The 15,041-nt window shown below is 41.4% G+C and overlaps 1 long non-coding RNA gene across 2 annotated transcripts in view; it reads left to right on the forward strand.

The window, feature by feature from the left end:
- Positions 1-15,041, forward strand: part of LOC112059016 (uncharacterized) — a 75,601-nt gene that overhangs the window by 11,024 nt on the left and 49,536 nt on the right. For both annotated transcript variants that reach the window (XR_010592687.1, XR_010592686.1), the window contains exon 2: positions 12,973-13,124. This is a non-coding gene — a long non-coding RNA (uncharacterized LOC112059016). The remainder of the gene's footprint in view (positions 1-12,972; positions 13,125-15,041) is intronic.

The raw sequence follows: 15,041 nt of genomic DNA on the forward strand, positions 1-15,041 counted from the left end.
GAACTTGCTTTCCAGTATTTCCATTTGAGTTGGGCCATTATTGTAAAGTGGGATTGGGTGAGGTTTTGAAAAAAACCTTGACCCTGTATATATATATAAAAAAAACTTGAAAAAAAATATATTTACAGAGAGAGAGAGAGAGAGCGCATATATATTGTGATAGACCCAGGCCAGTTGGGTATAACGAAGTAGTCCTGTTAGTATCCAGGAAGTGGGCGGGCGAAGCTTGCCCACTGTGAAAGGACCTCCCCCCAGCCTAAGGGGAGGATCCACAGGTCCGTGATTACAACAAAGTAGTCGAAGGCAGATATACTGGCCACTGGATTAGCCGTTTTCTGTTCCCTGACTGACCAGAGCAGGGGCTGTTCTAGACTAATGAGAACACCTGACTCCAATTAACCTGCAAAGAGTCAGGTGAGTCCATTAAGGTAATGTGAACAGCTGACTCTAATTAAGGCCCTTTTGATACTATAAAAGGGCTCATTCCAGTCAGGCTGAAGAGCACTGGGGGGAGAGGAAGTGTGGCTGAAGGGCTGGTTAATGAAAACACCCTCAAACCATTGGTAAGGGTGAAGAAGGGAGAAGCAGGAGAGCTGTGGGGAAGTGGCCTAGGGAAATGTAGCAACTCTGGCAGTGAAAGGTTGGCTGCCAACCGCTGCTACCATTAGGGTCCCTGGGCCAGAACCCGGAGTAGAGGGCAGGTCTGGGTTCCCCCAACCTGCCACTACAGAAACATCTCCTGGGAAGGGAAGACAGGCCCCTGTCAGGACAGGAGGCTAAGCTGTTCTGAAATAAGCCCTAGAGACAACAGAGACTGTGGGAGTTCTCTCACCAGACTCCTTGCTGGCTTATGATGAAAAGGGCTCAGTAGACTGTAACCCTGGCCCTTCAGAGAGAAGGGCTACGTGGAGGGTCGCAGTGAGCCACTGAGGCTAACGTATACCGCCTAGAAGCGCGGGACCCACGGGGACAAGGTCGGAGCTCTGCCACAACACGTGTGTGTGTGTGTATATATGTGTGTGTATATATATATATATATATATATATATATATATATATATATATATAGAGAGAGAGAGAGAGAGAGAGAGAGAGACAGACAGAGACAGACAGACAGAGACACACACACACACACACACGCGCGTGCGCGCTATCGTACTGGCAACTGTAACCATTTATTCCCAAATGGATGCAAAATACTATGATAGTTGTGCTTGTCAGCCGTTTTTGACCAAGCTGTAGCTTGAGTAGTATGGTCCTGTGTAGGCAGAGTTTTTAAAATCCACAATACTAGTTGAAACGTGCTTGATAGACTGCATCTCTAGTAAGATTATAGTATGGTTTCTTAATGTGGTTGTATACCATAGTTTTGAATGTTTTTATCTTGGAAAAATGTTATAACAGCATTTAAAAATCTGTTTAAACATGTTTACAAGACCTAATGTCAACGTGGTCTACAGGGGTAAAAGATGTATAGGGGAAGAAGTGATTCTTTTGCATTCACTATATTCTACACACAATAATTTGGAATTTGTGATAAATCCTACATCGTGCTCTATTGCTGCCCTAGCTGATATGCCCATGAAAGTATAATACTAAGAAATCCAACACAGTGTTTCATAATGACTGACCCATAGTAGTTACTTATCCAAAAGGAAGCAGCTGTTGTGACAACCAGGAGACACTATTATAACCAGCTTACTAACATGGAAAATTAAAGCTTTGGCTGACCTATCATGACTATCAACCATGGCAGAGGGACTTTTCAGGTCTGTTGCTGTAATTTTATGTTGGTAATTAAAAATTTGGGAAGGAAACATTTTTCTGGGAATCCCACCTCTTTATATAGCTGTGGAGGGAGTTGTTATTTCTGATACTTATCATACTATAAAATCTTTTAGTCTCTGATATTTTAAATTGGAAATATAAGTTGTTGCATTTTTTGACCCTGGGGCCTCTTTTTTTTTTTTTTTTTTTTTTTTTATACTGTAGTCTCTTGAAAGATCCTAAAGGTTTGGAAAAAAAAAAACCCACTTTATTTTATAAAGCAGTTTTGGGGTCAGATTTTCTAAAATGTATGCTTTCATGTTGGGTGTTTAAAGACCATCTGTTAACTGAAACCAACCATTTATGTTTCCTATTAGTCTTGTATCTTTCCTATTAGTCATGTATGAAAGAATACAGAGACATCCAACAGAATTCAAAACTCAAATTGAAAAAGCAGATGTTGAAACCATGTTGGCTTGTTGCTTTTCTTTTACAGGAGCAAGTAATTATTAATGGATCACAAAATACTGCAAGGTTAGTTTTGCAAACCATTATCTAGCATCACAGCTAAGATGTATTTCTGATTATTGTATATTGCAATTGAAAATTGGAGTATTTTACTTGGAGATGCAGAAGAGGATTCTAAAAAATATATATGATGAAGGTTATGACTGGAAGCATACAATGAAAGATAAAATACAAAATTTTAAATAGTTATGCACTTCTTAGTCTCTCAGGACTCATTTATTATGTTGTCATGGTGAGCAGTGAATAAAAAAAATAAAAAGGCTGTTCCTTGGGTAGTTGTGACTTATTGGTAGTTATCTTTACAGGAGCTCCATGCTGTCTTAAGTAAAGATCTCTGAGGGAAAAAAAAACAAACTTTATTTTTCAAATAAATTCAGCTAAGAGCCCACAGACTTCCATGACACCACACTGAATTATTATTAATGTGCATTGCTGCGAGAATAACACTCACTGCTGTTTAACAATAACATGTTTCCGTGGAATTTCAGAAAGTCAGTAGGAAAATGGAAGGCAGATTTAAGTGCTGCAGCAGAATTAAACTAGTCCATTTAATAGCGAGGACATTTTTATCATTGCTTCTGCAAGAAAGGAAAAAAATTAACACTGTGTATGCGGGTTCATTTGCTGCTGAAGGATTTTGGATGGCTTGTTCAAGAACAGGCCTCCTAGTCCAGAATAATATCCATTTTAACCCATTCCCTTTCCTTCATGGTCTTTTTCTATTTTTAACCAGGGATGGATCATATGTCAGGAACATGCACAATTTTGGCTATAGAACTTTATCTTTTAGTGGGTGGTGTGTGGATTGCTTATCTTTGTTCTCTTTGCTTACTTATCTCTTTATGGGAGGTACTGTGGTCTGCTTGCTAGACACTGGGACTAAAGTAGGAGTTATAGGTTCTACTCCTAGTTCTGCAACTGACTCACTGTGTGATCTTTGGCAAATTGCTTCACCTTTCTATGACTGTTTCTCCATTGAGAAAATGGAAAAATATTATTTACCTCTTAGGGATGTTGTAAAGTTTAAATAATCATAAAATGCTTGAAATTTTTGTATGGAAGGTGCTGTAGAAGTGTTAATAAATTTATTTATTAATTGTATTAATATTAACATTTGGGCACTATTGAATTAATTAGACCTATGGGGAGCTCCAATCTCATTGAGAGTGTTTTCCTCCTGTGAGAGGTACTGGGGCTTTTTCAGAAACCCATAGATGTTAGACGTTAAAGCCGTTATATCTGTTTGCCAATGCAAGTTATTCCCTTTTACACACTTACAGCTGTTTGTCCAATCTAATTTTTAATGTCCCAAGAGATGGGACTTCTACCACTTCTTTTGTGAGACTGTACTGGTGCGGGTGCCACATCCTAACTTGGCGGTCACCAAGCATTTTAATCAGATGCTAAATAAATATTTCAGTCACATCTTCCTTCACCATAGTCTACATGATTACCAGAAAAACCCTGGATGGCCTTTCTTTTGTTTGGTCTTATCGTGTGTATGTGTCTGTCAGAGAGAGAGAATATTTTTAATTCAATTACTTTGTTTCAAAAATATTTAATAAATAGAATTTAGGATTGTATCTTGAAGTTGTTTCATGTTAATCCAGTAAGGATTGTAACATGGGCTAATAAACATCTCAGCCTTCCCCTTTAGAGATTTAGTCTAGCGTATAGTTGTGACTAAAGCTGTTGGGAATTTTTCAACAAAATTATTTTGTGAGAAAGTGCTGATGAGAGAGACTCTATCCCAGAATAGCAGTTGTCAGGGCACTCACCTGAGGTTCAGGTCGCTGCTCTGCTTGATTTGAAGCAGGTACTTGAACCTAATTCTCTCAAGTTTCAGAGTAGCAGCCGTGTTAGTCTGTATCCGCAAAAAGAAGAACAGGAGGACTTGTGGCACCTTAGAGACTAACAAATTTATTAGAGCATAAGCTTTCGTGGACTAATTCTCTCACTGTCAACCAGTCTTTCCTGTTGGAGCTGTTCTACTTGGTATAAATAGTTAAATATTAATTGGGCCAGAAGTCTCTGCTCTGAGTCAGTGAAACCAAGGGACTTAAGCCCACATCTCAGAGGTGGGCCCTAACGGTGCCATCAGATTACTGGCTGTTCTGGAGAGGGTGTGTGTGTCTCTTCCCCTTCCCCCTTTTCTTGACAGTTTTTGAAAGGTTTTGGTTTTGTCCTGATGTGTAATGGGCTTTTTTTGATATCTCAAATTTTCACAGGACAAGAAAACCCTTTCCAGTCCAACTGGCCCAGCTCTAGTTATGACCTTATAAGCAAATTTCCATCTAAATCAGGGGTTCTCAAACTGGGGGTCAGGACCCCGCAGGTGGTCGTGAGGTTATTACCTTGGGGATCACGACTTGTCAGCGTCCGCCCCAAACCCCACTTTGTATCCAGCATTTATAACGGTGTTAAATATATAAAAGTGTTTTTAATGGGGGGGGGGGGGGTAGCAAGCCTCTGAGTGCGATGTGAAAGGGGTCACCAGTACAAAAGTTTGAGAGCCACTGATCTAAATAGCAAAATAGAAAAGGATGGAAAACATGCAAAAAAATATTTAATGGAATTCACTCAGACCAGCATAATGATTAGTTTTTAGATTTTAACATGTATTTTATTGTTTGTATTGCAGTAATGCCTAGTGGTCCCGATCAGGGATTGGAGCCCCATTGTCCTAGGCACTGTAAACACATTTAAGAAAAGCCAGTCCCTGCCCAAAGAGCATACAATCCAAGTATAAAATGAAGAGACAACAGGTGGTCACAGTGAACAGATGGGGGGCACAGTGATTATGATCATGTGCAATAATGATGGTCCTTGCTTGATGATTGAAGTCCTTGGTAGTGTAATCAAAATATGCTAATTTACAGACATCTCTTTTCATTTGCATGAAATCCAGTGAATACTTTTTTCCATATTTAAATAAATTTGTGAGCTCAACCTCAACAGGTAATCCCTTCTGTAGGCATCTGTGATGGGATGTATGAACCCCACACCAGTGACAAAGGGGTTAAAGAGCTGCTATTGGCAACACCCTGCTTCTCCAGCCCTATCAGTTGTGTCAGGGATGGAGTCAGGGTTTAAAATCAGGAGTTCAAGACACTTGGTGGGCAGTTCTAGGAGAGAGCAGACAGCAGCTCTACAGCTTCCAAAAGGGACTTCTGGAAAGCTTCAGGGAAACTGCCCTCAAGAAGGTCACACACTGATTCTGCAAGGAGACTCTGGCATACTCTTTGGGCAGGATAGGTTTGCTAAGCCCTAAGGTCGGCTGTTAAGTGGTCAGTACTGCTATCCTCAATCCCTCCCATGATTACAGAATCTGAGACTATATTGAAAGGGCTTGTGGACTGGGACCCAGGAGACCCATCCTTTTAAACTCAGTCAGACTATTCTGCTCAACTTGGTATCTCTGAAACTCCTGTTTATGCAAACCAAGGCACCTTATGGGTTTTGCAGTGGCCAAACAACAGGAAGTGCCCATCAACCCGAGAATTCTGACAGTATCTTTGTATAGTTGTATTCAGTCATATATAATTCAGATAGCTTGGTTTATTTGTCATGTTTCATAGAGTTTAAGGCAAGAAGGGACCATTAAAGCATCTAGTCTGACCTCCTGTATATCACAGGTCATTAAGTTTCACCCAGATATCTCTATATTGAGCCCAATGTCTCGGATTAAACTAACACATTTCAGTCAACTATTATGTGCCACAGGCTTACTACAGAAGAGACCAAGATTCCCCCAATATCCAAGGCCCCTGAAATGGCAGGGAATTAATTAGGTGAGATGTCCAGATGATCTGAACAGGAGATCCATTCCCCATGCTACAGGAAAGGTGAAAGACCCCCAAGGTCCCTGTCGGTCTGACCTGATGGAAAATGCCTTTCTGACCCCAAGTCTAATGATTTGGTGCAAATTCCAGCTTCAGGAGACATACCCATGCCAGAACTGATAGAGCCAGCCTGCCAAAAATAGAATGTCAGCCACTGCTATATTTATTTGTATATCTGCAGATCTCCCCAAAGTCAGGCAGTTGGTTAATGTAGGTAAAACTCAGCTTTATTTTTCATTTGAATCTTGTATGTACTTTTAACCCTTTCCAGATTTTCATAAAGATTTTATCAAAGGCTTCAAAAATTACTCTTCCAGGTTTAATTTTTAATGTTAAAATAAATAAATACTGGTTGAAGCTACTTGAAACATTAAGTTGCTATTGATTTTAGAATACAGCTATTATTAGTACTTAGTTCAAAGCTGGAAACTGTAACCTTAATTAAGATATAGGGTAGAAAAAGTAGGAACATCATCTTTGGGTGGAAAGTTCCTGGTCAATTAAACTTGGCAAAAGAAAAGTATGGTACAGGGTGGGATGTAATTATTGAAGGGAAAACCCTTAAGTTTAATTGGTAATTGATGAATTGAAGGTTTTCAATTTACAAAAGCACATTTTATTGGTGCTACATGATGGAGATCATCTCAAGAATGCTTTTTTCATATTTAAAAAAATAAAATATATATATGTCTTTGTTGATATAAAATGCATATGGTTTCTACAGAAGATTACTTTCTCAATTCATGGGAAAATGTCATCTCCTCTCATCCGTTTTCAGACTCCAATGATAGCCCTTTTAATTTCCCCTTTCTGTTATTGGATTTTGGAAAAGGTTAATTAGTTATCCACTGAGCTTGGCGGTAGAAGATTTTTTTAAAATATAATATTAAGAAATGTCCTATTGGGGTATGAAGGTAACACCACAAGGGGGTACTATAATTTTATCAAATTTGTCCTGGTAAGTAGGTTTATTAAGGTGAAATGATTACAGCCTGCAGAGTTAATTTTAATATGCTAATACACCCAGCAAGTTGGGAACTTAAATAAAATGATATAATTAATTTAAATTTATACGAGGTAGGGAAGTTTAGTAAGGTCATCTGTAGATTATATTAACACTGAATATAGGCTTATCAGGTTTAAAATTAAGTTTTCTTATAAGTGAGCTTTAGATGGCTGCTATATGCACATTATTGACCTTTGAATGAGGAAGTGAATGTTGCATTCTGTGATTTTTTTTTTTTTTTTCTTAAAAAAAATTCACTCCAAGTAAAGCAAGCTAACACTGGATATTTCTCTCTTTTAATGGAATTATCAAGTTAACAGTTTTGTAAAGAGTGATGCTGTATATTAATGGGACTTCAAGGGAAACTTTTCTGGTTTTCATTGGAAAATTATATCCTCCAGAATTCTTCCATTAGAAAATCCATTACTCTTTCCCATGGTTAAACCTTCTGATAAGATACTAATAGGGATTTTCTGTTATATCCATGGATGCAGATGTGTACACTATGCATATTCTCTTTTTTTTTTTTTTTTTTAAAGGGGGAAGTGTAAAATATCTCTGCTTTTGAGTTTTTATACTATCACTGTTTTCAGAGTATGGCTCAGCTGTAGAAGAGTAGAGCAGAAAGTGAATGTAACTGGAAATGGGTCTCTGAAGGCTTTGATACTGTGTTTGGCCAACAGATAAAAAGGAGAAAGAGCTATAAAGAATGGGGAGACCAAAGAACAAAGTGATGAGTGTCATTGCAGAAAAGTAGAAAAGAAGTAAGGTGGCTGAAGAGAGTCCTTTTAACATTTTGCTTGTATGTTGTTTATCTCTTTGGGGTAGAGACTGTGTCATAGTGTTTACATAGTGCCTACTACAAATCCCTGACTGGGGCCTCCAGATGCTACCATAATACAAATATATAATAATAATTAGCAGAGGATTGAGAGACCTACAATGCTAGAAAGGGATAGTATACAGGTGAAGAAGAGAGCACATAGGGCTTGCTGCAAAATGCATTGAAGTGAATCGGAGTCTTTTTATTGATTTCAGTGAGATTTTGCTCAGGCCCATAAAGAGCTGAGTTAGAAGACAGAACGAAGAAAATAGTTTACTAAGAAAACTAACACCGTAAGAGAAGCATATTGTTAAAAGTCATTACAGAGACACTTCTTGTGGCTCAGTAGTTAAAATAGAGTTAATTTTTTGCACTTAAAGTAGGGATTTAACCTCAGTTATAGATGAAGAATACAGTGTGTCCTCCTGAAATATACAGTTCTTGCTCTGAGTACAGAAGGAATTTTTCAAGAATGTACAAGTAAATCTATTAATTAGTTTTTTAATTCAATTTTTTTTAAATGCATCCTGTAGTGCTGTGTTGGATTTTCTTCCTTCCAAGTAATTTCAATAATGGAAAGAGACACGATCTTCAAACTTCCCATATAGTTGAAACTCATTGAAATTTTGTTAATTGAAATTTTAGTCTTCATTTGAAGAAATTAGGTTGTAATTAAGCGGGTTGTACAGTAGAACCTCAGTTATGAACGCCAGAGTTAAACTGACCAGTCAACCACACACCTCATTTGGAACCAGAAGTAAGCAATCAAGCTGCATAGATGAAAATCTCTATCTCTATAGAGATATACACACCGCATAGTATTGTGTTAAATGTAAACTACTATAAAAGGGAAAGATTTGACAATGTAAGGAAACGGTTTCTGTGCTTGTTTCATTTAAATTAAGATGGTTAAAAGAAGCATTTTTCTTCTGCATAGTAAAGTTTCAAAGCTGTATTAAGTCAATGTTCAGTTGTAAACTTTTGAAAGAACCATAACGTTTTGTTCCAAGTTACAAATGTTTGAGTTATGAACAACCGCCATTCCCAAAGTGTTCGTAACTCTGAGATTCTACTGTGCATAGTGTACATATGCTTTTTTGTGATCTGGAGAATGGTTGTTGTTTGTCTCCATATGCCTGAAAATGTTTTTGTTTGTTGGCCATTTCACTGTTGGCTTTGCCTGTCCTTCTCTAATCCCAGATCCAACCAACTGATCACAGAGTAGAATTTACCATATTGTGGGTGGCGAAGACCGAGTCACGTGACTATATCAACTTTGAAAATGGGACTTAACTGTCTAAGGTCATGTCTGTGCTACAAAATGTCATCAACTCAAGTTATGTTGGCATACAGCAGTCAAAGTTTTTATATCACTAGGGCGTGTGCACACTGGGCTGCTTGCTTCAGTGCTGCATGTTCTCACCAGGAGTCTTGCACAGTGCATCTCATGCCACCTACCACTGTCCAGCACAATGCCTTTTGGGACAATTTTCTGAGTGCTTTGTGGGATAGTAATGAGTTGCTCAGGGATTTCTGGGAGTTAGTCAACCATGACACTTTCTAAATCCCATAATACTTTTCAAACCCCTTAATTTTCACACTGATTTTTAGAATTCCCACAGTCCCACATGTTGCTTTTTGGTGTCTGCCTTCTCTCTGACAGAAGCATGGAGCTTGGAGAGTTGAGCATAATTCTCTTGTGCATTGTTGATACAGGGTGCACAGTTCTCCGGTATATGCAAGGCTACCACAGGGATTGGGAGGAGGAGAGTGTGAAGATGTTTGAGCACAACAACTGGATGCTGATGGACACAGTGGAAAAACAGTATCAGGTTGCTGCTGGCATTCATGGAACCGTTCCACATGGTGGAGTACTGTTTCTGGACTGAAGTGAGCACTGATTGGTGGGATTACATTGTAATGCTGGTTTGGGATGATGAACAATGGCTGCAGAACTTTCAGATGTGAAAGGCCATGTTCCTGGGGCTGTGTGCTGAGTTCTACCCAGCTCTCCAGTGCAGGGACACCAAAATGAAAGCAGCATTGACAGCAGAGAAGCAAGTGGCTATCCTGCTCTGGCAACTTGCAACACTGGATTGCGATCGGTTAATTGGCAATCATTTTGGGGTTGGAAAATCCATAGTGGGGGGGGGCACATTGTGATCCAAATGTGTAGGGCCATTAAACGTCTCCTGCTGCATAGAACTCTGACTCTTTGGTAATCCACAGGAAGTAGTGGATAGATTTGCAGTAGTGAGTTTCCTGAACTGCGGTGGGGCAATAGATGCATATCCCTATTTTGGCACCAGGCCACCTGGCCACAGAGTGCATCAACAGAAAGGGTTACTTTTCTGTGATTATGGAAGCACTAGAGGATCACTGAGGCGGCTTCACTAATATCAGTGTGGCCTGGTCAGGGAAGGTGCATGATGTTTGCATCTTTGTGAATACAGGACTTTTAAAAACTCTGCAAGCAGGGACATTCTTTCCCAATCAGCAGATTCTCACTGGTGCTGTTGAAATGCCAATAGTGATTCTGGATTGCCTACCCTAGCCTTTGCTTCCCTGGCTTATGCAACCATACACCAGCCACCTTGACAGCACTGAAGAAAGATTCAGCTATTGTCTCAGGTACCGTTCAATGTGCTTTTGGTAGATCGAAGGGATGCAGGCATTGTTTCCTCACTAGATTGGATTTCAGCAAGAAAAATATCCCAATGGTTATAGTTGCGTGTTGTATATTGCATATGTGTACGGCAAAGTGGGAAAAGCTGCTGCCAAGGTGGATGAGTAAGTCTGACCAGCTGTCTGCTGAATTTGAACAGCCAGACACAGAGTTAACGTAGAGAGATGTGGCTGAGGGAGGCTTTAAAGGAACATTTTAACAGTTAGCAATAGAAGAGCTGTCTGTTGATTTCATGAAATATTGGCTGTCATGCTGTCAACACTGTTAAGAGAGTGAAGTGCAAAGTGAAAACGGAAGTAAACTGTAAACATTTGTCCATGTATGTAAATAGTAGCTCAGAGCAGTGTTGTGGCTACATACACACCCACTGCTCTGTGTGTGTGTGTGTGTGTGTGTGTTATATAAAGGTCAGTATATGTGTAGCTATGGTACTCCTTGTGGAGTAGTCATGGTAAGAATGTACACTGCGGTTCCACGTGGAATGTTGGGGAATGTAGGCAGCAGCAACCATGGAGTTCTCCAAGGACTGCAAAGGCTGCTGAGTCTGGGAACTCTGTAGCAATAGATCAGCCATGGTGTGCAACATTTGAATTTACTACCTAAGCAAACCTATAATGTCCTGGTGCATTTCACACTGTGCCTGCTAGTCCTTTTCCTGCTGCATCTCCTGGTCCTTTTGCCTGTCATGCAGCTACTGCTGTCTCCATTCTCTGTCTTTCTTCGTGGTCACTTTCTGAAGGGCCCTCCAAGCCATGTGATCATGGTACAAGGAAACTGTGGCTTATAGAATCATAGACTTGTAGGACTGGAAGGGACCTCGAAAGGTCTTCTAGTCCAGTCCCCTTCACTCAAGGCTTGAAGGATTTTACAGAACATAGCCACCTTAGTCCTCTTCCTTCTCCTGATCAGGGTCAGACGTAAGAATGGTCATACTGGATCAGATCAATGGTTCATCTAGCCCTAGCATCCTATCTTCCGACAGTGGCCAATGCCAAGTGCTTCAGAGGGAATGAACAAAACAGGCAATCAAGTGATCCATCCCCCATTGTCCAGTCCCAGCATCTGGCAATCTGAGGCCCAGGACACTCGGAGCATGGGGCTGCACCCCTGACCATCTTGGCTAATAGCCATTGATGGACTTATCCTCCATGAACTTATCTAATTTTTTTGAAACCTGTTATAGTTTTGTCCTTCACAATATTCCTTGGCAATGAGTTCCACAGGTTGACTGCACTTTGTGTGAAGTAGTACTTCCTTCTTTGTTTTCAACCTGCTGCTTATTAATTTCATTGGGTGACATTCAGCGGGCATGGAGGAAGAGCCTGAAGGGGAGACCCCTGAAGGCCACTACACCAGAAGCTGCAGATAAAAACAGTCAGATGCAGCATTAGATTTACAGTCACAGTGGAAGTCTCAACTCCTTTATATTATTCCAGCAAATACCCTGCATAAGAAAGGCTTATTGACACTTCAGCTTTGGAGCACCTCGCTACAGCACCGGCCTTTAGCTCAAACCATGGTGAGTATGGCCTGGCTGGGAGGAGGAAGGGTACACCACTGCACATAGCTATACATTTTGGTCCCTCTCCCTGGGTATGGGTATTGGGAAATGGCAGTGAATACAATGCTACTGTTTTCACAGGCAGTGATTTTGGCTGATATCTCTTTCCTGAGGGTCGCAAAGGCACAGAAAACCCAGCTGCTACTGGAGTCTTGAAGCTGCCCAGGCCCATATGCCACTCAGCTGGCCTGTTTATTGGAATTTTGCCTGTGGAATCATCACAGAGGGCATGAGAGAGTGTCCTAGCACAGTGGAAGGAACAGTTTTCAGGAGTGGATTGCAGAGTATATCCAGGAAAGTTTTTAACTGAGATCTCACAAGAAGATAGAGACATTCCTATTCTGATAAACTTGCATGGTCCCCCTGCCTAGTCTGACAAGTCAAAGAAATTAACAACATACACCAATTCAACCTCTGTTTTTTTCTACCTCTGCCTGAGCAGAGGATGTTCTACCCCATCTGAGCACAGGACACTGATTTGATGTGGATTGACTAACTGGACTTGAATATAATCTTTTTTTAGAATGTATTCCCTAACTTTTTATTTTCTAACATTATACCAATAAAGCAATGAAAAGTCGATACCTGTCTTAATTTGCAAAAGGGCTGGGTACCATTTTTACATGGGGAATAAAGGTGGTCTGGGGGCGTGGAGAGAGGGAGATGTGGTTTGAAGGAAAGCGGGGGGGGGGGGGGGGGGAAATGTAAGGAATAATGCATGCACAGATTTAACCAAGCTCCTTTCTCCTTTGTCAGCAGGTTCGTCTGTGCTCACCTGCTGGGATTGGCTACATTTGTGTGGAGTTTCAAACCATTTCTGGCTTGCAACGTGGTTGGAGTTTCCTGCTGGGCCTCCCTCCTCCTCCTTCTACCTATTCATGAGATGGGTCACCATCTTGGACTTCTCCAAGGTATCCATAGTGGTCTGTGGGATGCTGGTGGGGTCACTGCCCAGTTTGGTATGCGGTTAGTTGTAAAAGTGGCAAGTCTGTGGGGCAGCACCAGATCTCTTGTTTCCCTTCCTTGCTTTGTGGTATCCCTCAAGTAGATCCTTCACTTTCGTGTGGCACTCTTGCTAATCTAAGCCATGACCTTTTGCCAGCAACCTCTATGAAATCTGCTCATAGATATTGATGTTTCCATGGCTGATCTGTAGCACTTCTTGAAGAGATCGCTACCCCTTCCTGCTTCTCCACATGGGCACCAATGATACTGCCAAGAATGACCTTGAGCGGCTCACTGCAGACTACGTGGCTCTGGGAAGAAAGATAAAGGAGTTTGAGGCGCAAGTGGTGTTCTCGTCCATCCTCCCTGTGCAAGGAAAAGGCCTGGGTAGAGACCATCGAATCGTGGAAGTCAACGAATGGCTACGCAGGTGGTGTCGGAGAGAAGGCTTTGGATTCTTCGGCCATGGGATGGTGTTCCAAGAAGGAGGAGTAGTAGGCAGAGATGGGCTCCACCTAACGAAGAGAGGGAAGAGCATCTTTGCCAGCAGGCTGTCTAACCTGGTGATGATGGCTTTAAACTAGGTTCACCGGGGGAAGGAGACCAAAGCCCTGAGGTAAGTGGGGAAATGGGATCCTGGGAGGAAGCACAAGCAGGAGAGTGCAAGAGGGGAGGACTCCTGTCTCATGCTGAGAAAGAGGGACGATTGATGAGTTATCTTAAGTGCCTATACAGAAATGCAAGAAGCCTGGGAAACAAGCAGGGAGAACTGGAAGTCCTGGCATAGTCTGGGAACTATGATGCAATTGGAATAACAAAGACTTGGTGGGATAACTCTCATGACTGGAGTACTGTCATGAATGGATATAAACTGTTCAGGAAGGACAGGCAGGGCAGAAAAGGTCGGGGAGTTGCGTTGTATGTAAGAGAGGAGTATGATTGCTCAGAGCTCCAGTATGAAACTGCAGAAAAACCTGAGAGTCTCTGAATAAAGTGTAGAAGTGTGAGCAACAAGGGTGATGTCGTGGTTGGAGTCTGCTATAGACCTCCAGACCAGGGGGATGAGGTGGACGAGGCTTTCTTCCCGCAACTAACAGAAGTTGCTAGATTGCAGACCCTGGGTCTCAAGGGAGACTTTAATCACCCTGATATCTGCTGGGAGAGCAATACAGCGGTGCACAGACAATTCAGGAAGTTTTTGGAAAGTGTAGTGGACAATTTCCTGGTGCAAGTGCTGGAGGAACCAACTAGGGGCAGAGCTTTTCTTGACCTGCTGCTCACAAACAGGGAAGAATTAGTAGGGGAAGCAAAAGTGGATGGGAACCTGGGAGGCAGTGACCATGAGATGGTCGAGTTCAGGATCCTGACACAAGGAAGAAAAGAGAGTAGCAGAATACGGACCCTGGACTTCAGAAAAGCAGACTTTGACTCCCTCAGGGAACAGATGGGCAGGATCCCCTGGGAGAATAACATGAAGGGCAAAGGGATCCAGGCGAGCTGGCTGTATTTTAAAGAATCCTTATTGAGGTTGCAGGAACAAACCATCCCGATGTGTAGAAAGAATAGTAAATATGGCAGGCGACCAGCTTGGCTAAACAGTGAAATCCTTGCTGATCTTAAACGCAAAAAAGAAGCTTACGAGAAGTGGAAGATTGGACAAATGACCAGGGAGGAGTATAAAAATATTGTTCAGGCATGCAGGAGTGAAATCAGGAAGGCCAAATCACACTTGGAGTTGCCGCTAGTAAGAGATGTTAAGAGTAACAAGAAGGGTTTATTCAGGTATGTTAGCAACAAGAAGAAAGTCAAGGAAAGTGTGGGCCCCTTACTGAATGAGGGAGGCAACCTAGTGACCGAGGATGTGGAAAAAGCTAAGGTACTCA

The sequence above is a fragment of the Chrysemys picta genome, chromosome 14 (assembly GCF_011386835.1).
Source record: "Chrysemys picta bellii isolate R12L10 chromosome 14, ASM1138683v2, whole genome shotgun sequence".
In the NCBI taxonomy this organism is placed as follows: Eukaryota; Metazoa; Chordata; order Testudines; family Emydidae; genus Chrysemys; species Chrysemys picta.